This window comes from Apodemus sylvaticus, chromosome 3, assembly GCF_947179515.1.
Source record: "Apodemus sylvaticus chromosome 3, mApoSyl1.1, whole genome shotgun sequence".
In the NCBI taxonomy this organism is placed as follows: domain Eukaryota; kingdom Metazoa; phylum Chordata; class Mammalia; order Rodentia; family Muridae; genus Apodemus; species Apodemus sylvaticus.
The window spans coordinates 135,536,655-135,546,380 of record NC_067474.1 but is presented as its reverse complement, the minus strand read 5'-3'; the positions used below and the strand labels follow the sequence as shown (position 1 = coordinate 135,546,380).

At 48.6% G+C, this 9,726-nt stretch overlaps 1 long non-coding RNA gene across 1 annotated transcript; it reads right to left on the bottom strand.

Annotated features, from left to right (window-relative positions):
* Positions 1-7,756: 7,756 nt before the first annotated feature.
* On the bottom strand, positions 7,757-9,442 carry LOC127681209 (uncharacterized). Its single transcript, XR_007977093.1, has 2 exons — positions 9,408-9,442; positions 7,757-8,843 (listed from the first exon to the last, which is right to left on the bottom strand). It is a non-coding gene; the product is annotated as an uncharacterized LOC127681209 (long non-coding RNA).
* Positions 9,443-9,726: the final 284 nt, after the last annotated feature.

Sequence of the window (9,726 nt, the reverse complement as noted above, 5' to 3'; positions counted from 1 at the left end):
AGGTGACGTGTGTTGGCACGGGATCCACAGTCTTGGTGAAGCTAAGTCCTTGTGTTGGAGCCACAGCCTGCATTCTGGCCACTGTGTCTGAACTGTACATGGGTAAACTGAGATAGCACAGGGAGGACCTGCAGAAAGGTGGGCTGTTACCGTGGGATGGCCCACCTGGTCTGTCAGGCTACTGAAAGCCTCCTCTGGCATGAGTCCTTTTCACTAAGACTTTCTATGAAACACAAATATCTTTGAATTTTGTGCCATGGCTGGAAGCCGATCTCAATACCTCTTCCCATCTTCTTTATGGCCAGTCTGTCAGCACTATGCTTTCCAAATCCTGGACCATTCAATCAAACTGATACCCACTGCCCATAAGTCAGTGTCCATCCATACTTCCCGTCATCTCTCAATCCAGACAAATGGAACAAGGGCACACACAAGCACACACACAATCATACACTCACACAAACTCACAGTCACACATATGATCAAGCACATATACAATCAAGCACACAAACACATAAACACACTCAAACACAGTCAAGCACATGTACATACAAACTCTCTCTCTCTCTCTCTCTCTCTCTCTCTCTCTCACACACACACACACACACAAAGGCAATCAGGTGTGGTAGTACATACCTATAATACCAGCACTTGGAGTGGGAAGTTTAAAGTCATCCTCAGCTATGGAGTGACTTCCAGATCAGTCTGGGATACATGAGATCCTGTCTCAAACAAACCAAAGAAAAAACACAGGGCCATCAAAGAGGCTCAGGAGGGTCAGGTGTGGTGGCATCGATCACTCAAGAGGCAGAGGCCAGTGGATTTCTAGGAGTCTGAGGCCAGCGTGGTCTATAAAGTGAGCTGCAGTCCAGCCAGAGCTACACAGTAAGACTCCCATCTCGAAGAAGAAGAAGAAGAAGAAGAAGAAGAAGAAGAAGAAGAAGAAGAAGAAGAAGAAGAAGAAGAAGAAGAACAAGAACAAGAAGAAGAAGAACAAGAAGAAGAACAAGAAGAAGAAGAACAAGAAGAACAAGAAGAAGAAGAACAAGAAGAACAAGAAGAAAAAGAAGAAGAATAGGAGGAGGAGGAGACAAGGAGGAGGAGGAGAAGGAGAAGGAGAAGGAGAAGGAGAAGGAGAAGAAGAAGAAGAAGAAGAAGAAGAAGAAGAAGAAGAAGAAGAAGAAGAAGAAGAAGAAGAAGAAGAAAAGCTCATTAGGTAAAGGCAATTGCAACCTTAGTTCAATCCCAGAGACCTCCTGGTGGAGAGCTAACTCACTCACATCCTCAGCTGTCCACACCTGGGCCAAGGCTCACATACACTGCCTCCAAATATAAAGCAAACAAAACCATTGCCAGACACAGAACACCCTGAGAGGTGAGTGGGGTCTAGTCAAGCATGGGAATGAGGGCATTGGTGTTGCTGGTGACTTTCTAGGTAGCGCATATACAAGCTCAGAGACACTAGAAAGTGTGCCAGACGGAAGAAATGAATCGACCTGGTGATAAGGCTCCAATAGCGTGTGTGTCGGGGGCAGGGTTGCTCCAGGAGATAGGTACAAGACAGGAAGTTAGAATTGGGGGTTGAGAATTTGTGAGTTTGAGAGATATGACCCTGCATGCCTGAGATTCAAGCACTGGGGTGGAATTGCAGGGGTGGGGGGAGGCAAATGAGAGTTAGAGGCTAGCCTCAGCTACAGTGCAAGACCCTGTCTCAAGAACTGGTACTGCAACTTTGTCATAGAACACTTGCTTAGTTAGTATATGCAAGGCCTTGCGTCTAGACCCTGCCCCCCCCCCCCCCCACACACACACAATCACACTCACAGATTGCAGTTCATAAATCATTCCGAGGAAACAGGAAGGGAAAGCTTGCGTTGGATTAGGAGCTGCACTGGGGTAGGTTTGTATTTTACAAAGTTTCCTTCCTAGGATGGCAGGCGGGGTTTTCAGGGACAGGGCTGGGTGTGGCCAGCAGCAGTTAGGAGACTGCTACAGTCATCTCAGCAGGGGGTGTAAGCATCCTAAGCAAGTCCCTCGTGGTTCACTAATTGAGTAAATGCCTGTTGGGCACCTGCTGTGTGCCAGACCCTAGCTCAGCACAATAGGCAGGATGAACAGGCGCAGGGGATGAGTTATAACCCTGAGGTCATCCAGGCCCTGGGGGAGACAGATGTTCAATTAGCCAAAGCACGGGGCCTGTTTCACTTCTAGGTTTGTCTGGCTCAGCAAGGAGAGTTTGCAGGTGGCCACGGGAGTCCCTGAACTACCATCACCTTGAGAGCAGATACAGAGTTTCAGCTTGGTGTGTCATTTATCTACCGCTGTGTAACAACGCTCCCTGACTCTTAATGGCTTAAAGCAGCAATCGCTTTATTTATTCTTGATTTTGTGGTTCAGCAGTTCGGTCTCAGAATCAACTGAGCAGTTTTCCTGGCCTCACCTGGGATCACTAATGTGCTTGTAATCATCTGGCATCTTGCCCGAGGCTGGTTGCTTGCTAGTGTTTGAATACATCCTCCATAGATTCTTATATTGGAAATTCCTCCAACTCCACAGCAATATGGAAGCGGTTGAACCTTCGGAAGTAACTAGGTTCCAGGGAACTGCCCTCAGAGGGAGTTAGTGAAGGTTTTCTGGGATTGGATTAATTCCTCCCAGATCTAATTATAATTAGTGGGGAGCCTGTCTTTTCCCCTGAATACCTCTCTCCCACATGAGCAGCTAATTCTCCTAAGTACATTTCCCACTACCCTGGAACCATTCACTGTGAAACCCTCCCATCCTAGATGCCAACAGCACATTCTTGAGTCTCTAGAACCCCGAGTTCCTTCTATTATACAAACCTCCTTCCTTTATAAGGTATCTAGTGCCAAGTATTTTATTACAGCAACAGAATGGATGGAGATAACCTAAGATGGTTTTACCTGTCCAGTGTTCATGTAGCCTCCTGGCCCACAGGTTGGGTTGTTTATCTGGCTCCACGTGGCCTCTAATTTTCTTGAAGGTTAGAGTGGGTTTTTGTTTTGTTTCGTTTTCATAGGCAGAGCCCCAAAGCAGACAACGCTCCAGGCAGGCAGGCTCAGCAGCACTACCAAGCAGCCCAGGGTTGCAGCCTGGGAGGGCTCAGCTCAGGCCAATGGCTCTCTGAAACTGCAGAGCAACGAAAGCCATTCTGCATGCTTCTTATCTTAGATGACGTCAGGTTCTTATGACAGGCCCCGAGTTAAAATAGCTTCTTTGTTTCCTCCCGAGAATCTGCAGAGCAGGCCTTGCCTGGCCACCCACCTCCCATGGGCAATGGGATGGTGATGGCCACAACGTGGGTGTATTAGTCTGCATAACAGAGACCACAGACCTGGCAGCAGCACTGTACCTTTGTTTCTCCATAGTTCAGGAAGTTAGGAATCTGAAATCCAGAGATAAGCAGAGTTAGCTTCATTCTTTTTTTCTTTGTTTCTTTCTTTGTTTCTTTGTTTCTTTGTTTCTTTCTTTGTTTCTTTCTTTGTTTCTTTGTTTCTTTCTTTCTAAAGATTTATTTATTTATTATATGTAAGTACCCTGTAGCTATATTCAGATAGTCCAGAAGAGGGTGTCAGATCTCTATATGGATGGTTGTGAGCCACCATGTGGATGCTGGGACCTGCTTGAACTCAGGACCTTCAGAAGAGTAGTCGGTGCTCTTAACTGCTGAGCCATCTCTCCAGCTTCTTCTTTTTTTTTTAATTTATTTATTTTATTTATATGAGTACACAATTGCTCTCTTCAGACATACCAGAAGAGGGCATCAGATCCCATTACAGATGGTTGTGAGCCACCATGTGGTTGCTGGGATTTGAACTCAGGACCTCTGGAAGAGCAGTCGTTGCTCTTAGCTGCTGAGCCATCTCTCCAGCCCCTCCAGCTTCAATTCTTAAGCTTTCTTTCTGAGCTTGCAGTACGCCTTGGTTAGGGTTTCTACTGTCGTGAAGAGACACCACGACCACAGCAGCTCGCATAAAGAACGACATGTAACTGGGGCTGGCTTACAGTTTCAGCGGTTTAGTCCATTACGGCCATGATGAGAAAGAAGCATGGCGGAGTGCAGGCAGATGTGCTGCTGAGAGCTCTCCACCTGGATCCGCAGGCAGCAGAAGGAGACTGTGAGCCACTCCGGGTGAAGCTTGAAAATATATGACCTCAAAGCCCACCCTTAACCATGACACACTTCCTCCAACAAGACCATACCTACTCCAACAAGGCCACACCTCCTAATAGCTCCACCCCCTATGGGCAAAGCATCCAAGCACGTGAGTCTGTGGGGGGCATTCCTATTCAGACAAATACCACACAGTATTTTCCATTGTTCCCACAAGATCCCTGAAATCTTGAGTGTCTGGTGCTTCCAGTCTCCCCTTCTTTTAAGGTCACTATCCACGTTGCCCAGGAGTCTGTAACAATCCCACAAGGCCTCAGTGACCTCCTTCAAGCCCTGTCTCCAAATACTGCTACATTTTCAGGTTCGAGGGATAGAGCTTCAGCATGTGAGTTTTGGGGAACCACCATCTGTCTCATTGCATGCGGAGCAGCAATTAATCTACCTTCCTCCCTGGCCTGCTTCCTGGAAATGTTCAGGGGCTCAGCATTGCTTTGGAGCCTGTTCTTCTGGACAGAGGTAGATACCCAAACACATCATGAAACCAATCACTTAAAAACCTTACTTGGTGGCTGGAGAGATGGCTCAGCCAGTAAGAGCACATGCTGCTCTTCCAGAGGATCTGAGTTTGGTTCCCAGCACCCACATCAGGTGGCTCACAACCATCTGTAACTCTGGCTTCTGGCCTCCCCTAGCACGCGTACTCATATGCACACACACACACACACACACACACACACACATGCACCTATGTACAATTAAATAATAAAAAAAATATTAGGGTGCAGTGGTACTTTAGTCCCAGCATTTGAGGAACAGAAGAAGGTGGATCTCTGTCCCAGGTCTGCCTGGTCTATAGAGCAAGCTCCAAGCCAGCCGAGACCAGCCGCACTGGGAGGACCACCCCCCCCCAAATAATAAAAGTAAATCTTTAAAACCTTGTTTGGTTAGACATGGAAACTTTGTTACAATATTATGTGTTTTGAACCCCACCCCACCCCGTGTGCGCACAATACCAAATGGTATTAATGCAGAGGTGACCTCAGTCCTAACCATGCCACAGGCACGGAATATGTGCTCAGCCTCTTACAGCTACCCAAATAAACTAGGTCTGTCTTCATGATGTATTGCTTATCTGGAGATTAAAATAATTCGTAGCCTATAAAATCTGACATCTGTTTATGTGAAATCTTGCTTCTTGCCTAAGCCGTGCTGTGGCTCCCCTTGCGGACGGAGCAGATTCTTGATGACCTGTCTGTCTCACGTTAGGTTTCACGGAAGGTTCTGAGACAAAGGCGTGGGGAAAGTTCATGGCGGAATAGCTGGGATGTTTCGTCCAAATGGAAGGCAGGAGAAGGCAGGGTAGAGCAGCTGACTTGCTGTGGTGTCTGAGACATGGAGTTGGTTTGTGTTGTAAAGTTACCTGACTGACAGCTAGTGAGGCAGGTGTGTGTGTGTGTGTGTGTGTGTGTGTGTTGCACGTAAAAGATTTTCTCAAGCCCTCTCTGTTGGTTTTTCCACGCAGTTTGTCTCCCTACGCCGCAGCACAGTTCACCTGTCTGCCTGTCACGTGGGCCACAGTGAGATCACACCAGGCCAAACAGTTCCACGTGGGGCTTTATTTAGGATGGGAAAAGGTGTAGCGGGCAGGAAGAAGGAAGGAAAAGAAAGAGAGAGAGAGGAGAAACGCTACCCAATTATATACAGATGATGACGTAAATTACAGGTAAAGGTGGGCCATTGAATTCTGGGTATATGGCGGCTGTTGCCTTGGCAACAGGACTGTAGTCTCATTGTTCTAATTGTCGCCTATATGACGTCACAGGTCTCGCAGGTCTTGGCACTAACACTCTCTGCTCATCTCTTGTCTTTGTTTTTATCCCAAATGGCTTCTCTATTCATTAGATACTCCCTCTTCCCCCTCCCCCTCCCCCCACTGAGGATACCCTGGGAGACTGAAGTTTGCTGGAAGGAGGCACCCAGGGCCTGAGCCTAGCCTTCTCTGCCTGCTCAGATCGCAGGGAAAAGAAATCTGTCTCACCTCTAGTGTGGTTTGACTAAAAATGGCCCCCATAGGCCCTATAGCTATTAGGGTGCTATTAGGAGGTGTGGCCGTGTGGGAGTAGGTGTGGTCTTGTGGGAGTAGGTGTGGCTTTGTTGGGGGCTGCACTTCCCTTGGGGATTAGCTTTAAGGTCTCAGAAGATCAAGCTCACTCACTGCCTGATGTCATTGTAGAATTCTCAGCTCCTTCTCAGCATCATGTCTGCCTGCACGCTGCCTTGCTTCCTGCCGTGACTACACCCCTAAACCGTAAACCAGCCCCAATTATATGCTGTTTTTATGAGAATTGTCATGGTGTCTCTTTACAGCAATAGAAACGCTAAGACACCTCTGAAGGACTTTGAGCACCATTGGAGAGAAGGGGGGAGTATAGGGGGTTAGGTGAGTGTGGCTAGGCAGCGTGGGGGAAGGTGTCCAGGCGGGCCCTTGCCTGGGCACCTCTGCCCCTGAGGGACCACACACACACAGACATGGTATAGAATAGAGTTTATTCAGAATAGGGGATGGGAGTTAGTGGGAGAGAGAGAGAGAGAGAGAGAGAGAGAGAGAGAGAGAGAGAGAGAGAGAGAGGAGGCCGGCCATGACCACGTGGAGGGGGGGGAAGAGCCCCAGGGGCAGAGAGGTGAGAGAGTATGGGAGAGCAGAGAGCAAAGAGAGGAGGAGCAAGTAGCCCCTCTTATAGTGGGCCAGATCTCTGGGGCGGGGCATACCTGGCTATTGCCAGGTAGGTGTGGGGTGGAGCTTAGACAAAACCCCAACAACCTCTCTTTCCTGGTCTGAGACATCCTCACTCCTCTCCAGGACCTCTCTGCTTTCTCAGATGGGCTGTCAGCGAGATGGAAGACAAGAAACATCTATTCTGTTTTAAAGCTGTTGTAACATTTGTCTATTGTGTATGTTGGGGGCAGACACGTGGAAGTCAACTTGCAAGTCAGTGTATTCTGGAGATTTAATTCATGCCGTCAGGCTTGGTGGCAAATGATCTTACCTGATGAGGTGTCTCACTACGTGTGCGTGTGCGTGCGTGCGTGCGTGCGTGTGTGTGTGTGTGTGTGTGTGTGTGTGTGTGTGATTCACATGAGTGGTATCGGGCATCCTGTTCTATCACATTTACCTTGTTTCTTTGAGACAGTTTGTCTTACTGATCTTGGAGTTTGGATGATGACCAGATAGCAAACCCCACCAGTCATCCTAGATTTGCCCTCCACAGTGCTAGCGTCACACATGCGCCCTGCCCGCCTCTCCAAGCTTTCTCCGCGGACGCTGGGATCTGAACTCAGCCCATACACTAGAGCTCACCCAGTGAACCATCTCTCCAGTCCCTGAAAGATGTATTTCATGTTTTCAATCGTCATCCTCCTCCACAAGAGACCAGGCGGGTCGTCAGGGAGCAGAGCAAAGCTAGAGGGGAATGATTGTCTCCCACCCAAGAAACCGCCCCTAGTCCCTGCTATGTGCTCCCACGGCCACAAGGGGTCAGTAAAGACCTTGGTGTCGCAGCGTAAGCCTGTTATTAGGAAACAAGCCTGGTTTTAGGGTCCTAGATACTCTTATCAGAAAGGTTCAGAGGGTTCAGGGCTGTGTTCTCGGCCCTTCACTTTTATTCCAATTGTTTGTTCGCTGATACACATCAAGCAACTGTTACAACCGCCGTGGTCATGGTCACAGCAGCTCTCGTAAGCTCACGAGTCCCTACTTTCCCTAGAGCAGGCAGCAGTAGACTACGGTCTAGACAGAAATCAACGGCAGCAACAAGGCTTAGATAAATCCAGAAGGTGGTAAGAAAATAAAGCTGAAATGGGGCAGTCACAGGCTTGGGAGAGCCCTGAGGCTGAGGCAGTCGGGAAGGTCCAAGGGAAGCCGTGCAAGGCTTTCCAAGGCCTCCAGGAGCCCTGGATCGAACAGCGTCGTTTTGCAGATGGGAAAAGCGGGCTTCAAAAGCCAGTGTAGAGCCCCGAGAGGAAAGAGCCCAAGTCGCTTAACTTCCAGACTCGTCCCTGGATGGCTCTCCTTCCCCTTGCTCTTTAGCTTGTCCTGTGTCTTCTTGGGCTATGAGGGCGCTTTGGGAATGCGGGTCTTAACAGGACGGTGTGTGTATCTCTGTGTGCAAAACTTTCAGAAGCCCTCAGAGCAAAAGCTACACGAAAACCACACAGTAATGATAAAGGGATCCCACAGAGTTCTGATTTTGGTCTCACGATTCAACTTCAGGGCCTCCCCATATATTATTACACATTAAATTCGTTCCCAAATTTTGGGGTTGGTGCCTTGCCTATCTGAGGGTGTGGCCCTGGGAAAGTTATTTCTTCAGTTCCCTCATCTCAAAATCTGAACTCAACTTTCCTAACCCCAGAGCCACCTCCCTCTCCACACCTCGGGCCATTTGCATGACTGGGCACTGGGCTGAACCCTGCCTCCTGCTCCTGAACCCACCCTGCTCACACACACCAGCCCTGAGCCCGTCCACACAAATGTTAAACCCAGTCACGCTTGTTTAGACACTCACAGAGACGCGATGAGGTAGGTTCGGGTGTGATCATCCTGTTTGCCAAGCAGGAAGCAGGCTCCAGCAAGAGAGAACTTGCTCTAGGTCACACTGTGTGAGCGACGGAGGCAGGATTCAAACAAAAAAAATTCCTTCATCTTTCCCTATTCAAAGTTCACATCCAAGATAATGGAAAACATCAAAGCTTTAGTGTTCGAGAGAATTAAGCTTCATTCCCCCAACCCCTCAAAATCCTCATAGGATTTGTCCAGCAAGCTTCACCTGGTACGGTACTGCCACCTTCAGGCCAAAGGCGGTATTGCACCACACTTCAAGCAGGTGTCGTCAGGCCTTAGACGGGCCTAAATTTCATTCTTTTACAGGTGTGTGTGTGTGTGTGTGTGTGTGTGTGTGTGTGTTCCACGTGTGGAGGTCAGAGAACAACTTGTGGGAGTTGGCTCGCACTTTTCACAGTGTATATTCAGGGGACTGAGCTCAGAACATAGCTCAGAACATCAGACTTGGTGGCAAGCATCTTTATCTATTTTGCCAGCCCAAGGTTTTCAAAGTTTTTGGTTCAGTGACCAATCTCAGCGAAGGCACTAGAGGTGTATCTCAGTGGCAAAGAACAAACTCAGTATGAAAGATGTCCTCGGTTTGACCCCAGCACCTCCAAAAAAAATGGGGGTAGGGGAGCAGTGGAGAAGTCTGAATTGTGAGCCTCTTACCTCATGAAAGTACTGACGTCCAAACTGAAGTGCTCCCCATGGTCTTGGGGATTTAAATACTTGGTTCCCAGTTGGCGGCTGTGTTTGGAAATGCTTAAGAGTATGACCTTGCTGGAGGATGTATGTCACTAGAGGTGGGACCTGAGAACTTAAGAGACTCTCAACATTTCTAGTTCATTCTCTTGGCCTCATGTTTGCAGTTCAAAGTGTGAGCTCTCAGCTGCTGCCTGCTGCCTGCTGCCTGCTGCCTGCTGCCTGCGGCCTCTGTTCTGTCATCTTGGGTCTAACCCTCTGGATCCGTAAGTCCCTTCTGTGAGCT